Source organism: Saccopteryx leptura, chromosome 1 (genome assembly GCF_036850995.1).
Source record: "Saccopteryx leptura isolate mSacLep1 chromosome 1, mSacLep1_pri_phased_curated, whole genome shotgun sequence".
Taxonomy (NCBI): domain Eukaryota; kingdom Metazoa; phylum Chordata; class Mammalia; order Chiroptera; family Emballonuridae; genus Saccopteryx; species Saccopteryx leptura.
Window position 1 is genome coordinate 386908487 of NC_089503.1, and position 19434 is coordinate 386927920.

General features: G+C 48.3%; 2 pseudogenes; both read right to left on the reverse strand.

Annotated features, from left to right (window-relative positions):
• LOC136387718 (patr class I histocompatibility antigen, A-2 alpha chain-like) overlaps positions 1-948 on the reverse strand; it is a 62441-nt pseudogene extending 61493 nt beyond the window's left edge.
• Positions 1-19434, reverse strand: part of LOC136387717 (patr class I histocompatibility antigen, CH28 alpha chain-like) — a 79103-nt pseudogene that overhangs the window by 42642 nt on the left and 17027 nt on the right.

Sequence of the window (19434 nt, forward strand, 5' to 3'; positions counted from 1 at the left end):
GTCACTTGGAGAAAAACGGCCTAAAGGGCAGTCCCAGAACTAGACCCTTCGTGCAGAGTTGTTTTGGCCTCCAGACCTCCGGCACAGAGTGTCTACACTACAGCAAATGTTTCGTCCTCAGTTACTGCACCTGGCCGTGCAGGAGCCGAGGATGAAACTCCTTCTCGGCACGTGGCCCCATACTTCTCTGGGCGCATGTCATCGAAAATGGCTACGCATGTCAGTGCTGGCACGCGTGTCATAGGTTCGCCAGCACAGACCTAAACTGAGAATTACACCAAGGCCCGAGGATACTCCCGGATGGGGTGGGTGGGGTCCCGCGGTCTCGGGTGGAGCTCGGACCCGGACACTCGGGCGACCCCGGCCCGTCCGTGGGGATGGGGTCGTGACCGGGACCCGCCCGCGTGGCTCACCGTCCTCGCTCTGGTTGTAGTAGCCGCGCAGGGTGTTCAGGTTCACTCGGGAAGTGTGCACGTTGTCCTTGGCGTTCTGCGTCTGTCTTTCCCAATACTGCGGGCGCTCCTGCTCCACCCACGGCGTCCGCGGCTCCGCCCTCGGGCTCCCGGCGTCGCTGTCGAACCGAACGAACTCCGTGTCGTCCACATAGCCGACTTCGATGTACTGGTACTGTCCGCGGCCGGGCCGGGACACGGCGGTGTAGAAATATCTCAGGGAGTGGGGACCTGCGGACGGGGAGGGGATCAGAACCAGGATCGTTCCCCGCGCGGTTCCGGGTTCGCGGTCTGCGGGACCGGAGGGCGAGGTCTCGGAGATGGAAAAGGGGAGGGACACGCACCCGGGTCCCCTCGCTCCTTCACGCAGTGGCCGTTCCCTCCGGACCCGCACTCACCCGCCCAGGTCGGGGTCAGGGCTAGGGCCCCCGAGAACAGCAGGAGGAGGGGTGGGGACTCCATAACCACATCCTCAAGGTCTGGAAACAATCTGTCAGGCGGGTGCGCGGAGGATTTATAATTCGGACGGCGGGAACGCTGACTGGCTTTCCTTGAAACCGGACACCCAATGGGATCTTGGGGTGACTTCACGAGTATCCAGAAACCCGGACTCCCGACTCTGCCTTCCCCTCCCAGACTCCGCCCTCGGGATGAGACACTGAGAGCCAGGCCTGGGGACCCGGAACTGTGTCCTGACCCCTCCTCCTGCGCGGAGAGCTCTTTGTCACCCTGTGTCCCTGAGTCCTGGCCCAGGGGCTGTGTGAGGACACCAGGGAGAGACCCCCCAGGGGGCTGTGCTATGAGCCCCAGAGCCCCATGTGCATGTCCACACTGTGGACGGTTATGTAGACATTGAGATGTTGTTCCCAAATAAGAGATGATTTCATTTCAAAATCCGAGTTTAAAAAAACTAAAGAAAAGGAAGTGAAAGAAATGTTCCTACTTCTCAGTTTTCCGTGGTGTTACCATCAAGGGGACAGAGAGAGGGGTGACCAGGAGGGGTGGACACTGAGAGTCGGCACAAGGCCCTGAGCGCTCCTCTTCTCCACGTGAGAGGCTCTGGGGGGATGACACAGAGGACCTTGTGTGACTTTGACACTTATACTGTTAGGGAATTACAGCTATTTTCTTCAGTGTGATAATGTTGTTTGAAGAAAAAGGGTATTTTAATGAGATGAACACTGAAATATTTAGGGGTGAGTGTCATGATGTTGGCAGGTGATTTTCAAATATTTAGCAAAAATTATGGAAGTCTATGACAGAGAAAATGTGGTAAAATGTTAAAATGGTTAAATTTAGGGTGACCATGTGTTATTCTCTCAAACTTCAGGTACTTTTGAAAATTTTCACAATTTGAAGAAATATTTTAAAATAATAATGTGTAATGACTTGGGAAACATTTACAACATAATGTTGAGTGAAAATTACTGTCTAGGCTGAGCAGTGGTGGTGGCACAGGGGACAGAGCATCAACCCAGGACCCTGAGGTTCCCAATTTAAAATCCCGTGGTCACTAGCTAGAGCTTATGCTTGTCAGCTTGATTCCAAGATCAGCAACATGACCCCAAGATCTCTGGTTTGAGCCTAAGGTTGCTGGCTTGAGCAAGGGGTCACTGGCTCGACTTGAGCCCCCTCCCCGGTCAAGGCACATGTGAGAAGTAATCAGTGAACAACTAAAGTGCTGCCACTACAAGTTGAGGCCTCTCATCTCTCTCCTTTCCTGTCTGTCTGTCTCTAAAAAACAAAAGAAAAAAAGAGAAAGAAAATGAGGCTTAAGCTTGTGTGTGCGAGAATGTCAGTGTGTGCTATTGTGTGTGTCATTGTGTGCGTGTGTCCATGTGCGTGTGCCGGTGTGAGTCAATCAGTGTGAGCGGTCCCTGTGTGTTGGTGCGCAGCAGTGTGTGTGACTGAGTGTGCATTCCCTCACTCATCACTCAGCAGATGTTGTAAAATCAACAACCAGGCACTTTCAGGGCAGTGGGAATGCAGCTGTGGACATCACACCCCTGTCCCTGTCCTCATAGTGCTTACGGTCTCAGGGAGGGACAGACAATAAACAATAAAGTACATTGTAAAGTGTGTTTGTGAACTGGGTATGAAGAAAAGCACAGCAGGGTGGCCTGACTTGCGGTGGCGCAGCGGATAAAGCGTGGATCTGGAACGCTGAGGTCGGCGGTGCAATCCCTGGGTTTGCCTGGTCAAGACACCTATGGGAGTTGATGCTTCCTGCTCTCCTTCTCCTCCTCCTTCTTCTTCCTCTTCTCCTTCCTCTTCCTCTTCTTCTCCTTCTCCTCTTCCTCCTCCTCCTCCTCTTCCTCCTTCTCCTCCTTCTTCTTTCTCTCTCTCTCTCTCTCTCTCTCTCTCTCTCTTCCCTCCCACCTTTCTTTTTTGTTTTATTGATTTTAATTTATTGTGTTTACATAGATTCTAGTGCTGCCCCAAATGCATCCCCCCCACCCTCGTATTCCCCTCAACATCTCCCTTGCCCCCCTCCCCACATCGCCCTCCCACCTTCCCTTCAGGTTTATCCCATCATCTCATCCCCCTTCCCTCTGTCCTCTTTTCCTCTGCTGGTCCCTTTGATCCTTCCTCTGTCTCTATTCCGTTCCTCAGTTCACATTGTTCATTGGATTCCTCAAATGAGTGAGGTTATATGATATTTTTCTTTTTCTACATGACTTATTTCTCTTAACATAGTAGTTTCCAGGTCCATCATATTGTCGCAAAAGGTAAGATTTCCTTCTTTTTCATGGCCCCATAGTATTCCATTGTATATATGTACCACTGCTTTTTAATCCACTCATCCACTGATGAACACTTGGGCTGTTTCCATATCTTGGCTATTGTGAACAATGCTGCCATAAACATGGGGGTGCATTTCTCCTTTTGTATCAGTGATATGGTGTTCTTGGGATATATTCCTAAAAGTGGGATGGCTGGGTCAAAGGGCAGTTCAATTTTTAATTTTTTGAGGAATCTCCATACTGTTTTCCACAGTGGCTGCACCAGTCTGCATTCCCACCAGCAGTGCAGGAGGGTTCCCTTTTCTCCACATCCTCGCCAGCACTTATTCTGTGTTGTTTTGTTAATGTGCGCCATTCTGACTGATGTGAGGTGATATCTCATTGTGGTTTTAATTTGCATTTCTCTAATGATTAGTGATGTTGAGCATTTTTTTCATCTGTTTATTGGTCATCTGTATGTCCTCTTTGGAGAAGTGTCTATTCATTTCTTTTGCCCATTTTTTGATTGGATTGTTTATCTTCCTGGTGTTGAGTTTTACAAGTTCTTTATAAATTTTGGTTATTAATCTCTTATCAGACATATTGTTGAATGTTCTCCCATTATGTAGTTTGTCTTTTTATTCTGTTTATATTGTCTTTAGTTGTGCAAAAGCTTTTTAGTTTGATATAGTCTCATTTGTTTATCCTGTCTTTTTTTCACTTGCCCGTGGAGATAAATCAGCAAATATATTGCTGGGAGAAATGTCAGAGAGCTTACTGCCTATGTTTTCTTCTAAGATGTTTATGGTTTTACGACTTACATTTAAGTCTTTTATCCATTTAGAGTTTATTTTTGTGAATAGTGTAAGTTGGTGGTCTAGTTTTATTTTTTTGCAGGTAGCTGTCCAATTTTCCCAACACCATTTGTTAAAGAGACTGTTTTTACTCCAGTGTGTGCTCTTACCTCCTTTGTCAAATATCAGTTGTCCATAGAGCTGTGGGTTTATTTCTGGGTTCTCTATTCTGTTCCATTGATCTATATGCCTGTTCTTATGCCAGTACCAAGCTGTTTGAGTAAAATGACCTTGTAGTATAACTTGATATCAGGAAGTGTGATACCTCCCACTTTATTCTTTTTTTTCAAGATTGCTGAGGCTATTCATGTTCTTTTTTGATTTCATATAAAATTTTGAAATATGTATTCTATATCTTTGAAGTATGTCATTGGTATTGCATTGAATTTATAAATTGCTTTGGGTAATATAGACATTTTAATGATGTTTATTCTTCCTATCCATGAACGCAATATATGCTTCCACTTGTTTGTATCTTCCTTGATTTCTTTTATCAATGTTTTATAATTTTCCAAGTACAAATCTTTAATCTCCTTCATTAAATTTATTCCTAGGTACTTTACTTTTTTGTTGTTGTTGTTGCAATAGCGAAGGGGATTGTTTCCTTAATTTCTCTTTCTGACTGTTCATTGTTAGTGTATAAAAATGCCTCTCATTTCTGAGTATTAATTTTATATCCTGCCACCTTGCTGAATACATTTATCAGGTCCAGTAATTTTTGACTGAGACTTTAGGGTTTTTTTATAACTTTTTATTTTCCAATTTGGATGCCTTTTATTTCTTTTTCTTGTCTGATTGCTGTGGCTAGGACTTCCAGGACTATGTTGAATAGGAGTGGAGAAAGGGGGCATCCCTTCCTTGTTCCTGATCTTAAGGGGATTGCTTTTAATTTTTGCCCATTGAGTATGATGTAGGCTGTGGGTTTGTCATAGATGGCCTTTGAGGTATGTTCCTTGTATTCCCAACTTTGCTGAGAGTTTTGATCATAAATGGATGCTGGATTTTATCAAATGCTTTTTCTGTATCTATTGAAATTATCATGTGGTTTTTCTCCTTCTTTTGTTTATATGATGAATCACATTGATTGATTTGCAAATATTGTACCAGCCTTGCCTACCCAGAATAAATCCCACTTGATCATAATGTATGATTATTTTTCATATATTGCTGAATCTGGTTTGCTAATATTTTGTTAGGATTTTAACGTCTATATTCATCAGGAATATTGGCCTATAATGTTCTTTCTTTGTGTTGTCTTTGCCTGGTTTTGGAATCAGAATTATGCTCACCTCATAAAAGGAGCTTGGAAGTCTTCCTTCCTCTTGAATTTTTTGAAATATCTTGAGAAGGATAAGAGTTAGTTCTTCTTTGACTATTTGGTAGAATTCACCAGTGAAGCCACCAGGCCCAGGGCTTTTGTTTGTTGGGAGTTTTTTGTTAACTGTTTTGATCTCATTTGTTTTAATCGGTCTGTTTAGGTTTTTTGATTCTTCCAGATTGATTTTTGAAAGATTATGTTTCAAGCAATTTGTCCATTTCACCTAAGTTGTCTAATTTTTTGGAATACAGTTTTTCATAGTATTTTCTTACAATATTTTGCATTTCTGTTGTGTCAGTTGTTATTTCTTCACTCTCATTTCTAATTTTATTTATTTGAGTCCTCTCTTTTTTTCTTGGTGAGTCTGGTTAAAGGTTCATCGATCTTGTTTACCTTTTCAGAGAACCAGCTCTTGGTTTCATTGATACTCTGTATTGTTTTTTTAGCCTCTATGTCATTTATATCCGTTCTGATTTTTATTATTTTCTTCCTTCTACTAGCTCTGGGCTTTACTTACTGTTCTTTTTCTAGTTCTTTTAGATGCAGGGTTAAGTTGTTCATTTGAGCTTTTTCTAGCTTCTTAAGTAATGGCTGTACTGCTATGAACTTCCCTCTCAGGAACGCTTTTGCTGTGTCCCATATGCTCATTATCATTCATTTCTAGGATTTTAAAAATTTCTTCTTTGATCTCATTGTTAACCCATTTGTTATTTAATAACATGCTATTTAGTTTTCAAGTGTTTGGGTATTTTTCAGTTTTTCTGTTGTGGTTGATTTCTAGTTTCATGCCATTGTGATCAGAGAAGATGCTTGATATGATTTCAATCTTCTTAAATTTGTTGAGACCGCTTTTGTGCCCTAACATGTGGTCTATCCTAAAGAATGTATCACGAGCACTTGAAAAGAATGTATATTCTGCTGCTTTAGGGTGAAAGGTTCTGAAGATATCTATTAAATCCAGTTGATCTAGTGTGTCCAATAAGTCGGCTGTTTCTTTGTTAATTTTCTTTCTTGAGGATCTATCTAGTGCTGTTAGTGGGGAATTGAAATCCTGTACTATTATAGTATTGCTGTTGATCTCACCCTTTATATTCATCAAAGTATGCTTTATATATTTAGGTGCTCCTATATTAGGTGTGTAGATATTTATAATGGTTATATCTTCCTGTTGGATTGCTCCCTTTATCATTATGTAGTGACCTTCTTTATCCCTTACTATAGCCTTTGTTTTAAAGTCTATTTTGTCAGATATAATTATTGCTACCCCAGCTTTTTTTTTTTCATTTCCATTTGCATGAAATATCTTCTTCCAAAATTTTACCTTTAGTCTATATGTATCTTTTGTTTTGAGGTGTGTCTCTTGTAGACAGCATATGTACAGGTCCTGTTTTCTTGTCCATGCATCTACTCTATGTCTTTTGATTGGATCATTTAATTAATTTACATTTAAGGTTATTATTGATGTGTAGTTGTTTGTTGCCATTTTATTCTTTAAAGCTATATTCCTGTTTTACTATATTATTTCCCCCTTTGTTCTGCTTACAACAGGCTTTTTAACATTTCTTGCAGCATTGGTTTGGTTGTAATAAATTTTTTGAGGTTTTGTTTTTTGTTTTTGTTTTTTTTTTTTGTCTGGGAAGCTTTTTATTTCTCTTTTAATTTTAAACGATAGCCTTGCTGGATAAGTAGTCTTGGTTGAAGGCTCTTGTTCTGTATTACTTTGAATATTTCTTGCCATTCCCTTCTGGGCTCAAGTGTTTCTGTTGAGAAGTCAGATGTCATCCTTATGGGAGCTCCTTTGTAGGTAATAGACTGCTTTTCTCTGACAGCTTTTAGTATTCTTTCTTTATCTCTTGGATTTGGTATTTTAATTATGATGTGTCTTGGTGTAGATTTCTTTGGGTTTCTCTTTAATGGATTTCTCTGTGCTTCTAGAACCTGTGTCACTTTTTCCCGCATCAATTTAGGGAAGTTTTCAGCTATGATTTCTTCAAACAAGGTCTACCCCTTGTTCTTTCTCTTCTTCAGGAACCCCTATGATGCAGATGTTATTTCTCTTCATGTTGTGACAGAGCTCTCTTAGAGTTTCCTCAGACTTTTTGAGTCTCTTTCCTTTTTGCTGCTCTGCTTCCATGCCTTTGTTTATCTTGTCCTCTAACTCACTGATTTGATCCTCAGCTTCATCCATCCTGCTTTTAATTCCTTCCATTGTGCTCTTCATTTCTGATATTGTATTTGTCATTTCTGACTGATTCTTTTTTATTATTTCAACATCTCTTTTTATATTTGCTCTTTATTTATTTGCTCGTTATGTCCATCCATTGTTGTTCTAAGATCTTTGAGCATCCTAACAATCATTATTTTAAACTCTGCATTCGGTAATTTGGTTATATTCGACTCATTCAAGTCCTTTTCTGGGGATTTCTCTTGATTCATTCGGGTTGCATTTCTCTGCCTTCTCATCCTGTCTGTGTATAAGAAGGGCATGGCCACAGGAGTTTAATGTGTGTGGCCTCTGTTCTCTAGGTGTGGTCTTTCTGCAGGCCTGCAACCCCCTCTGTCACCACCTTGGGCATTCGGGCACAGGCATTGCTGGCACCGGCCTGCTGCACAGTCACCACTGTGGTTTCCGCCTCTCCTTCACGGGTGGAGCTGTGTTCATGTGCCCAGGTTGCAAGCCTTGGCTGGCCCCCGGCCTTTACACCACACCCATGGGCAGGGCTGTACTCATGCGCCACACTGGGGCCAAGAGCCTCAGCACTGCGGGTGGGGCTGCCCACCTACATTCAGCCACAGGTTTTGGCCAGTTCCCAGCTTTCGCCTTGCCCCCGGATTGCAGGATTGCAGGCGGACCATGCTTTCTCACTGGGACCACAGCCATGGGTCAAACAGCTTTTGTGAGCCCCTTCTGCCCCCATGGCAGCCCTCAGTCACTGCCCCCTCTGGGCGGGACTGAGCTCCCGCCTGTCCTCAGTCATGGCCAGCCCGGCTTCTCCCCTCATGCCGCTGCCGCTGCCCTCCGGCAAGCACTCAGCAATGTGGGTGGGGGTGATGCAGCTCGAGCCTTAGCACTCAATACTGTATCCCTGATGGCTCCTTCCTTCTAAGTGACTCTGCTCTGAGTGCAGCAGGAGAGGTTTTGTTTGGCTGATGTCCTGCTTCCTTTCTTCCCTCCCATCTTTCTAAAAATAAATTTTTTTAAAAAGCCCAGCTGCAAGGGGAGAGAGAGGCTGGGTACCCAGGGTAGGGCAGGGAGACCCCTCAGGAGGACCTGGGGAGACGGTCAAGGAGGGAGGTGCTGCCTGGTGACAGGTTCTCAGCCCGGGGACAGAGTGTGGGCTCTGTGTGTGAGCACCCTGGGCACCTGTGCTGGAGGAACACAGGGGACTGGGGTCTGGGCCCCTCACATGGCCACTGCTGTGTCCCCTGGGCTCGGACTAGAAAAGCTCTTGCAAATAAATGAGAAGGGTTTACAGTGTAAATCATGCTTAAAAAGGTCATTTGGGGACATGGAAGCACATATGGGAGTTGATGCTTCCTGTTCCTCCCCCCTTTCTCTCTCTCTCTCCTCTCTCTAAAAATTAACAAAAAATCTTTCAAGAAATAATTTCTGTTGAGACATCAACTGACAGACTCATAGGAGCTCCCTTGTAGATCACTGTCTCTCTCTTGCTGCCTTTAAGATTCTCTCTCTGTCTTTAACCTTTGGCGTCTTGATTATAATGTCTCTTGGTGTAGATTCATCTTGTGTGGGACTCTCTGTGCTTCCTGGACATCAGTGTCTATGTCCTCCGCCAGGTTAGGGATGTTTTGTCTTCCTTCCTTCCTTCCTTCCTCCCTCCCTCCCTCCCTTCCTTCCTTCCTTCCTTCCTTCCTTCCTTCTTCCTTTTCTTATTTTTATTTCTTTGAGAAGAGGAGAAAGATGAAAAGCATCAACTTGTCCTTTCATCATTTTAGTTGTTGATTGCTTTCTCATATGTCCCTTGACCTGAGGGACTCAAGCTGAGCCAGTGACCCCTTCCTCAAACCAGTGACCTTGGACCCAAGTCATCAACCTTGGGATCCTGTCATTGATCCCACACTCAAGCTGGCACACCCACACACACGCTGAGCCTGCACTCAAGCTGGTGACTTCAGGGTTTCAAACCAGGGGCCTCAGCACTCTCGGTTGATGCTCTATCCTCTGTGCTACAAGTGAGGCTTCAGTCATTGTTTGTTTTTAACAAGTTTTTTTTTTATAAAGACTTTATTGATTTTAGAGAGAAAAGAGAAAGAGAATGAAAAGGATAAGAGCAGGAACCATCAACTCCCACACGTGCCTTAACCAGACAAGCCCAGGGTTTTGAACCTGCAACCTCAGCGCTCCAGGCGACACTTTATCCACTGTGCCATCACAGGTCATGCCCATTAGTTCTTAAAATAAACTGCTAGCAAAAATTAGGGGGTATTTTATTGCCTTGTATTTACTTTGAAATATCCTCTAGTTTTTGTGAGCAGTATAGGTTTTTAGTCCTTTGCTCTCTCTCTTCTCATTCTGGCACCCCTGTGATATAAATGCTGCTAACCTTGAATTTGTTCAGAGGTCCCTTAAATTCTCTCTCTCTCTCTCTCTCTTTCTAATTGAATGTTTTCTGGTACCTTGTCTTTCAAATTACTGATTCAATTCTCTCTTTCATCTATTCTGCTGTTAATTCCATCTAATGTGTTTTTCATTTCAGTGATTGTATTCTTAATGTCTGATCGGATATTTTTATGTTGTATATGTGCTTTATTATTTTAATTCTTGTTGAAGTTCAAAGTTATGCTAGCATCCTCATGGCCAGTGGTGTGTCTTTTTAGGTTGGTTTTTTTTTTGGGGGGGTGGGGTTGGTATTTTTCTGAAGTTAGAAGTGGGGGAAAAAGAGACAGACTGCCTCATGCACCCTACCAGGATCCACCTGGCACGTCCACCAGGGAGTGATGCTCTGCCCATCTGGGGCATTGCTCCATTGCAACGGGAACCATTGTAGCACCTGAAGCAGAGGCCATGGAGCCATCCTCAGCACCAGGGCCAACTTTGCTCTAATGGAGCCTTGTCTGTGGGAGGGGAAGAGAAAGATAAAGAGAAAGGAGAGGGGGAGGGAGGGCTGGAGAAGCAGATGGGCGCCTCTCCTGTGTGCCCTGGCCAGGAATTGAACCCAGGATTTCTACACACTGGGCCAATGCTCTACCGCTGAGCCAACCGGCCAGGGCCATGCCCAGTGTTTTGAGTTGGTATCAGTAGTGTGCTTGCCTCGTTCTGTTTAGTTTGTTTCTGGACTTCCACTGCATTCTCTCCGTGGGAACATCGTCTCCTCACTCTGGCTGCCTCTCTGTTGTGGTTGTTTCTATGTATCAGGTGGATCTGCTGTGTCTCCCCGTCCTGGCAGGGTGGTCTGATGTAGGAGGTGTCCTGGGGGCCCAGTGGTGCAGTCTCCTGGCCGCCTGAGCTGGGGTGTCTGAGTGTCCCTTGTGTGGGTGTGGGTGTCCTCCTGTTGTTGATCCTCACTGTCGGCACATCTGTGGGTGGGGTGACCCTCAGGCTGACTGGCTGTGAGAACTGACCACAGCCACAGCACACATGTTCCTGTGTGGGGGCTGACCTCACGGAGCAGGACTCACAGCAGCAGGCCCGGTGTCTTCTGAAACTGCCCTTTGCTTGTTCTGCTAGTGGAGCTAATAGGGTGGTGCTGTGTTGTGTCTGAAGCCGGCCACTGAGTGTGCTGCTTCTGGGGCCTCTTAGGAGGGGCTGCAGTGCAGGCCAAGGCCCAACACTACCTGGGAGGAGCTACAGTTAGTGGTTGGTAGCTCCCTGTGCTGGGCCTGGAGGCACATGGGAGGGGCCACACTGGGAACGAAGGCCAGCTGCCCCAGGTACCAGGCCTGGGGCAGGCCAGCAAAAGGAAGAGGACACCCTGACACTCACTGCCATCTGCCTGCTGCCTGTAAGGCTCATTCCCTGAAGGAGCCTCAGGTGGCACAGGAGTTGGATGAGGTGGGGTCTCAGGCTGGGATGAGTGGTGTCCACCAGGCTAATGCAGAGTCATGTTTGCCTGGGGGGTGGGGGGCTCAACACAGGAAAGTGGCAGCTGTCCCTCCAGCCCTTGGTCTGAAGCCACATAACTCAGTCTGTCCCTGCATGTCTCTGGCACCCCTTGAGCCACCATCCCTCCTCTGGAGCCTAGGGTGAGTGCCCAAGGGAGTGCGCTGGCCCTTTAAGAAGAATGATTGGGACTCCAGCGGCATCTGTGTCACTCAGATGGAATCCCTGATTTTCACAGCCAGGTGTTGAGGGGGCTCCTCTTCCTAGTGCTGATGCTCCGGGCTGGGGAGCCTCGTGTGGGACTGGGACCCCTCACAATTCTGGGGGAACCTCTGTAGCTGAGATCTCTCTCCTGATTCTCAACCCCCACATGTGGGTGCGGGGCCAGCCCATTTCCTGTCTTCACCCTCCATCCTGTCTCAACATGGCTCCTTCTTTATGCCCTCAGTTATAGGACTCCTGCTCAGGGGACTTCACATGGTTCTCCAGGTTGATTGTTCTGTAATTCAGCTGTGATTTTGACGTGGTCATGGGAGGAGGCCAGCACACTGTCTACTTGCTCTGCCATCTTGACCAGAACCCCGACGTGGTACTTTTAAATAAGGTGGTCAGCGTGGGTCCCACTGAGGTGACAATTAAACAGACTTGAGAAACTGAGCCATACAGAAATTTGATGGAAGACATTCCTGGATCGCCCTCTGCACGTACCCAGGACTCTGCACGGGGCAGGTGATAAAACCGCAGTGGGCACAGAGGTGGGCACACACGGGCAGACTTCTGCAGGATCACTGGGCCCATGATCTCTCCTTCCTGCCCTGGGTGTTAGAAGCCCTGGAGCTGGGGGCAGGGGCACTGCTGTGTGGAGGAAGACCAGGAGAGGAGGGAGGAAGTAAAGATGGGGAAGTGGATGTGGGAAGTCCACATTGTCTCTGCCTTCACTGTCCTGAGTCCAGAGTCTCCAGGTTGTGGTGACTGAAGTGGACGGTGTGGGCAGTCACACTGTGGGAGGCCGCGCATTGCTCTGTCCACCTGCCAACAGCAGGCTGACCTGGCTGCAGGCAGGGAGCTGCTGACTGTGGACTCAGGACTGAGGGGGACGGAACCTGGGGAGGATGAGACAGGTCAGTGATGGACAGCGGTGGGGTCCTCGGCAGAGAGAAGCTGAGAGACATCCGCCTGCGTAGCACCTGGGCTGAGGGCCCCTCGGAGTGCCCGGGGGGAGGTGCTACAGGGACCAGGGCGGAGAGGAGGCGGACTGCTCTACACTCTGCCCATGCGCTCTGCCCTGAGCCCGAGGACCCTCCACTCCCTCCTAAATGACCAGCTAGTCCCTGGTCACTCTGGTCACTCAGAGCACCCCTCATTCAGAAGGCCTTCCTGTTCTAACCTCCTTCATTCCTGCTGCACCTTCCCCACCGCCCGGAGCTCTGACCTCTCCCCTCTGCCTTCTCCTGGCAGTAAGGGCTCATATCCCACACCCACTGAGCAGGGGCTCCAGCTGAGAGGCGGGGCTTCGTTGAGAGGCGGGGCTTCGTTGAGAGGCGGAGCTCCAGGCGAGAGGCGGGGCTCCAGGTGAGAGGCGGGGCTTCGTTGAGAGGCGGGGCTCCAGGTGAGCTGGGAGAAGGAAAGGCTCCCGGGCCAGGCGGGGGCAGGGAGAGTGGGCACAGCCGGAGGAAAAGCCCCAGGTCTGCGGCGGGTGGGGGAGGGGTGATGGAGAAAGGTGTTTCCACATCATTTTTCTCTCCCAGTCCAGGGCGACATCCTTCCCCCAGGCCCAGGGACACGGAAAGAGCAGCAGGAACAGAGAAGGATCCCCTGTTAAAGAAAAATGGGGTTCCTCCCTCTCCCTCTTGCCTATTCTAATCATTTTTTCCTTTTATTTTAAAAACTTATTTATTGATTTGAGAGAAAAGAAGGGAGAGAGAGAAATAAATATCAATTTGTTCTTGTATGTGTCCTGACCAGGGACCAAACCCGCAACCTTTGCACATGGGACGATGCTCCAACCAACCGAGCTATTTAACCAGGGCCCTTCTGGTCAGTTTTATAACTGAAACTTGAATTTTCTTTTAAGTGAGAGACAGAGAGAAGGGAGACAGATGAAAAGCATCAACTTGTAGTTACATCACTTTAGTTGTTCATTTATTGTTTCTTGTATGAGCCTTGACAGAGGGGCTCAAGGTGAGCCAGTGACCCCTTGTTCAAGCCAATGACTTTGGGCTCAAGCCAGTGACCTTGGGCTCAAGCCAGTGACCTTGGGCTTCAAGCCAGAGACCATAGGATCATGTCGATCATCCCATGCTGAAACCAGTGACCCCATGCTCAAGCTGGTCGCTTAAGCACAGGATCATCAACATGAGCCCAAGGTCACTGGCTTGAGCAAGGGGTCTCTGGCTCACCTTGAGCCCCTCTGTCAAAGCACATACAAGAAGCAGTAAATGAGCAACTAAAGTGAAGTAAGTACAAGTTGATGCTTCTCACTCTTTTCTCCCTCTCTCTCAAAATTAATTCTAAAAAAAGAAAAAAGAAAATCCAGAGAATCAACCATTTTCCTGTATACCAGCAATGAACAAATGGAAGTGGAAATTAAAAACACAATACTATTATTGCCCTGGCTGGTTGGCTCAGTGTTAGAGCATCGGCCTAGCATATGGATGTTTCAGGTTTGATTCCCGGTCAGGGCACACAGGAGAAGCAACCATCTGTTTCTCCATCCTTTCTACTTCTTCTCTCTCTCTCTCTCTCTCTCTCTCTCTCTCTTTGTCTTCCCCTCCTGCAGCAATGACGCCATTGACCCGAGGGAGTTGGCCCAGCACTGAGGATGGCTCCCTGGCCTTTGCCTCTGGTACTAAAAATAGTTCGGTTGCAGAGCATTGAAGCAATGGCCCAAGATGGGTCAAGTATCGCCTCCTAGGGGTCTTGCCATGTAATTCCAAGTCAGGGCACATGTGGGAGTTTTACTCACTGCCTTCCCTCCACTCTAATAATAATAATAATAATAATAAATAATAATAATAATAATAATAAATAATAATAATAATAATAATAATAAAATACACAAAACAGAGGAGAACTGAGGGCAGGTTGAGACGTGTTCTCAGCGCTCCGTGTTCACTGCTGTAGAGAAGGGTGTGGAGACCCAGAACAGCACAGCCCGGAATAAACAGCACACGTGACAGAAGGAGGCAGACAAAATGCAAGAGAGGAGCGAAGCAGACACCCCACTGAGCACAGGGGAGTCCCCACACCCTCACCCACCTGCCCTCCTCCACCACCACCTCCCTCAGAGCTGCCGCTATTCACACTCACAGAAATACTCTGCCTTCAATTCTTCCTTTCTAATTTATTGTATTTTATTCACTCTATTATCCACGTAGCCCATCTTCAAAGAAATGGTATAAGAAAGCAGTTAACAGAGTAAGGTGCTACTTAAGACACACAAATAGTAAGCAGGGTCTGGGAAGGAGACATTGAACCCTGTCCTTCCTGGAAAAGGAAGGCTCACCCAGGGAATGGGACTCTTGGGTGTGGGATGAGGGACATTATGCGGTTCTGGGGAATGGACACCTCCCCCTACAGCCTCCCAGCTGCTATGCAGGGAGGAGTCAGACTCATCAGCAGAGCAGGCGGAGGGGGGGGGGGGGGGAGGGTGGGGTGGACAGGGAGGGACCCGCAGAGAAAGCTGAGGCTGTCCTAACAGGCAGCTCTCTCAGGTGGGGCGGAGGGGGGGACAACACTGGACAGACAGCCTATCGCCATCCCCTAACTTCAAACCCAAAGATCCCCTAAAGGCCAAAGCTGTCCCCTCCCCTCCGCAAGGCCTGCTGGCTTCAGGTCCCGTGGAATCGTGATTCCGAGGCTGTGAGCAATACTTCGGAGCCTGGGCCCCTGCAGCCACGTGGATAATAATAAGAGGACCCGGGCAGAGCCCACAGAAGGAGCAACACGGAGGGCAGGATCACGGGGTGAGTGAGGCACGTGACCCGGCTCCCAGTCTCTGTCCCAGGGTCTGTGGAGACCAGCGGCCCCTGCTGACCCCACACGTCTGGTATTTGTAGAGCCCACCCCTCCAGGACCTCTACGGGGCAGAGACACTGCGATGCCACGGTTCAGAGGGAACCTGAGCTATTGATTAAGTAGTTAATATTGCTGCTCAGCTGAGATTTAGGAGAGAGAGAAAGAGGGGGAGGGGGAGGGGTGGAGACGCAGATGGGCGTCTCTCCTGTGTGCCCCGACCAAGAATCGAACCAGGGACATCCACACACCAGGCTGACACTCTACCACTGAGCCAACCGGCCAGGGCATCTCCTCAATACTGTGCAGAAGGGCAGGAGTCTTCCGGGAGGGTTTAGTGGACTCACCTGTGAAAGGTTCCGGGTGTGGTTGGAGGAAGCAGAATGTTTACAACTGCCGGACCTTCTTTCTTTGCCGTCTTTTCATTGACATAAATTTCTTCACAGTTTTAAGACTGTTCAAATCTCTCCTATACCGGCAGTGACATATCTATCTAAGACAACTTTGTTTGTTCATATTAATTTTATCCATTTTATTTCTGTCCTCACAGAACAGCTGCCCTCAGCAGGCAGCCACCAGACCAGCCCTGCTGAGCGGGAAGCCACGCTGCTGAGCCCAGGAGTCCCCATCCCAGCTGTCACATTGCTCAGGACTCCATGAGCAGCCCTGGGGTGCCGGGAGGGGCCACGTGACCCCATCCATCACGGCCTCCCCCTCCCCGGACAAGCAGCCCCTCCACACGGGCACCCTCCGCTGCCTCCAGGTGCACACCGGGACCTCCACCCACTCCGCCCACGGCAAGGGGTCCTGAGCACAGCTCTCCCCACCTCTCCGTGTTCCGGGTCAGTTTTCCTCACGTTCCTGAGCGGCCCGCCCACCCGGTACCCCTGTCCATGAGTCCCTGGGCCCTACTCAGGGGCACCTGTCACACTCCCCTCCCGGGTCTGTTCAGGACTGACACCGTCCTGGCTGACAGCCCTTCCTGAGCTGTGCAGCGTCAGCTCCCAGGCCCCCTGGTCCTGCTCTGCCTTCTCCTCCTGGGTCTGAATCACAGGAATGTACTTTGGGTTTTTAAAAGTGATTATTTCAATTCAGCTTTTCTAAAAAGCTTTCAGTAAGAATAATTTCATCTTGGGTTAAAGAGAATTATTTCAAAACTCCAGAAAAGCACACTTTCATGAAGAACGACACCCACAGAGACAGGTGAATAGATCGTACGTGCACAGTGGATTTTCACAGAGTGAATGTTGAGAAAAATAATGCCCACGGAATATTCCCAGCACCCAGGAAGCCCTCTTCATTATTATTCAGTCATACCCTCCCCCTACCCACCCCGAGTGACCACCATCTTGAGGTCTCACAGCACAGGGAGTCCCGTCAGGTGTGATAGAATGGAACAGTACAGTGGACGCCCCTGGGCACCTGGCTCTCACTCAGCGCTGTGTCCTGGGTCTCATCCCTGTGGCTGTGAGGTTGTAGTATGTTCACTCTCATGGTCATGGAGGATTCCATTATGTGACAATATCATACTTCTTGTCCTCTACTGCTCATGGGCATTTGTGTTATATTCAGATTTTATAAATTGTGCTGCTATGAGTATTTTTTATATATTTGGCACATATGTGTGCATGTCTACTGGGTATATAACTAGGAGTGGACATGCTGGGTCACAGGGTGTTCGACTGGGTGTAGTAACTTCTGCCAAAGTATTCAAATCCACTGACTCTCACACTAGTAACACAGGGAGGAGCAAAAGTAGGTTTACAGTTGTAAGTATACAAAACACAGTTTATACTTGCATTATTATTTATTTATTATTGTATTATTTTCCATGTGAACAGCTGTAAACTTGCTTTTGCCAACCCTGTATATAAGAGACAGAGTAAGTCCAAATTGTTGCCAACAATTGATTTTGTCTGTCTTTTTCATTTTAGCCATTCTGGAGGGGTGCAGATAGCTCACTGTGGGTTAATTTGAATTTCCCCTCTGACTAAACATGTTGAGCAACATTCATAAATTTATAGTCCACGTGCATGTCCTTAACAGGAGGGCGGACTGGGCTGATGGCTACCGACTGAGTGGACCCTGCTCACGTGCCCGCAGGTGTTCTCAGCAAGTAAGGGGAGAATGTCCTGGCCGGGCAGGAAGAAGGTTAGAGGACAGGACCTGGGAGACAGGTTCAGGGGGGTTGGCCCAGGACGAGCTGCCACTGCCCACTGCTCCCTTGGTTGCAAGTCTGTGGAGACCCTTAGAGCTTAGGGGAGAGAGAGGGAAGGAACACGTGCCTGGGGGGAGGGGGGAAGAAGGAGGAGGGGAAGGGAACGGTGTGGACATGACCCCGGGAGAGCCCGCCAGCATCTTTTAACTGTTACGACACTTTTTCTGTTTATGCACCTGTGGTCAAAGACCTGTCGATAATAAAAAATATTTGGCCTCTGCTCCATGTTCCCGGCACAGAGCTCCTAAAACCTTGGAAATCTCCTGAGTGACAGGAGTGTCTCTGGGATGCTCATGAGATGGCCCGTGGCTGAGGTCCTGGGTAGCTTCAGGATGGGGCTGGTCACCAGAGACCAAGCTTGATGAGAGGGCTGGAGCTTTCAGCCTCACTGCCCCACCTCTGGGGAGTCCAATCACCAATGGCCAATGACTTAATCAATCATGTCCATATAAGGAAATTTCCATACAAAAATCCTCAACAATGGAGTTCAGCCTGACCAGGCAGTGGCGCAGTGGATAGAGCATCAAAGTGGGATGCGGAGGACCCAGGTTCGAGGTCACCACCTTGAGCGCAGGCTCATCCTGTTTGAGCAAAAGCTCACCAGCTTGGACCCAAGATCGCTGGCTTGAGCAAGGGATCACTTGGTCTGCTGTAACCCCCTGGTCAAGGCACATACAATAAAGCAATCAATGAACAACTAAGGTGTCGCCACGAAAAACTGATGATTGATGTTCCTCATCTCTGTTTCTGCCAGTCTGTCCCTATCTGTCCCTCTCTCTACTCTCACTCTGTGTAAAAAAAGGGGGGGGGGTTCGGAGCTTCTGAAGTAGTGAACACAGTCATATGATGAAGAAGAAGGGAGGTGACACTTTCCAGCTCCCTGGTGACAGAGGCCCCTGCACTCAGGACCCTTCCCCACCTCACGACATCCCTCTTCATCTGGCCGCTCACTGTGTCATTTATGATGACCTGTCACAGTAAGCACAGCACTTCCCTGACCCTCAGAGTTCTAGCAAATTACTGACCTTGAGAGGATGGACCCCCCAACGTTTGTAGCCAAGTCAGACAGACATGCAGATAACATGGGGACTGGACTGTACAGTGAGGGCTGTTCTGGGGGGCGGAGCCCTGAGTGTGGAGTCTGATCTCACTCCAGGTAGTCGCGTCAGAATTGAGTTGAACTGGAAGAAACGTGGTGTCCAAGAATCCGAGAACTGGGTGAGTGGGAGACCCTCACCACCCACAAAGAAACTCAAAAAGAGCCAGCAGTGACACCACTACCACTGCCTGAGGGGGTCATTCATTGGTCACTTCTCCATCCCTCAGCCCAGCACCTGAACTCTCTTCCCACATGAGGCGAATTCCACACACACAGAGTCTGGTGGGAGGCAGAGACCATGTCCCTCTGTAAAAGAAGGAAACCCAAGCCCTGGCCGGTTGGCTCAGCGGTAGAGCGTCGGCCTAGCGTGCGGAGGACCCGGGTTCGATTCCCGGCCAGGGCACACAGGAGAAGCGCCCATTTGCTTCTCCACCCCTCCGCCTCGCTTTCCTCTCTGTCTCTCTCTTCCCCTCCCGCAGCGAAGGCTCCATTGGAGCAAAGATGGCCCGGGCGCTGGGGATGGCTCTGTGGCCTCTGCCTCAGGCGCTAGAGTGGCTCTGGTCGCAACATGGCGACACCCAGGATGGGCAGAGCATCGCCCCCTGGTGGGCAGAGCGTCGCCCCTGGTGGGCGTGCCGGGTGGATCCCGGTCGGGCGCATGAGGGAGTCTGTCTGACTGTCTCTCCCTGTTTCCA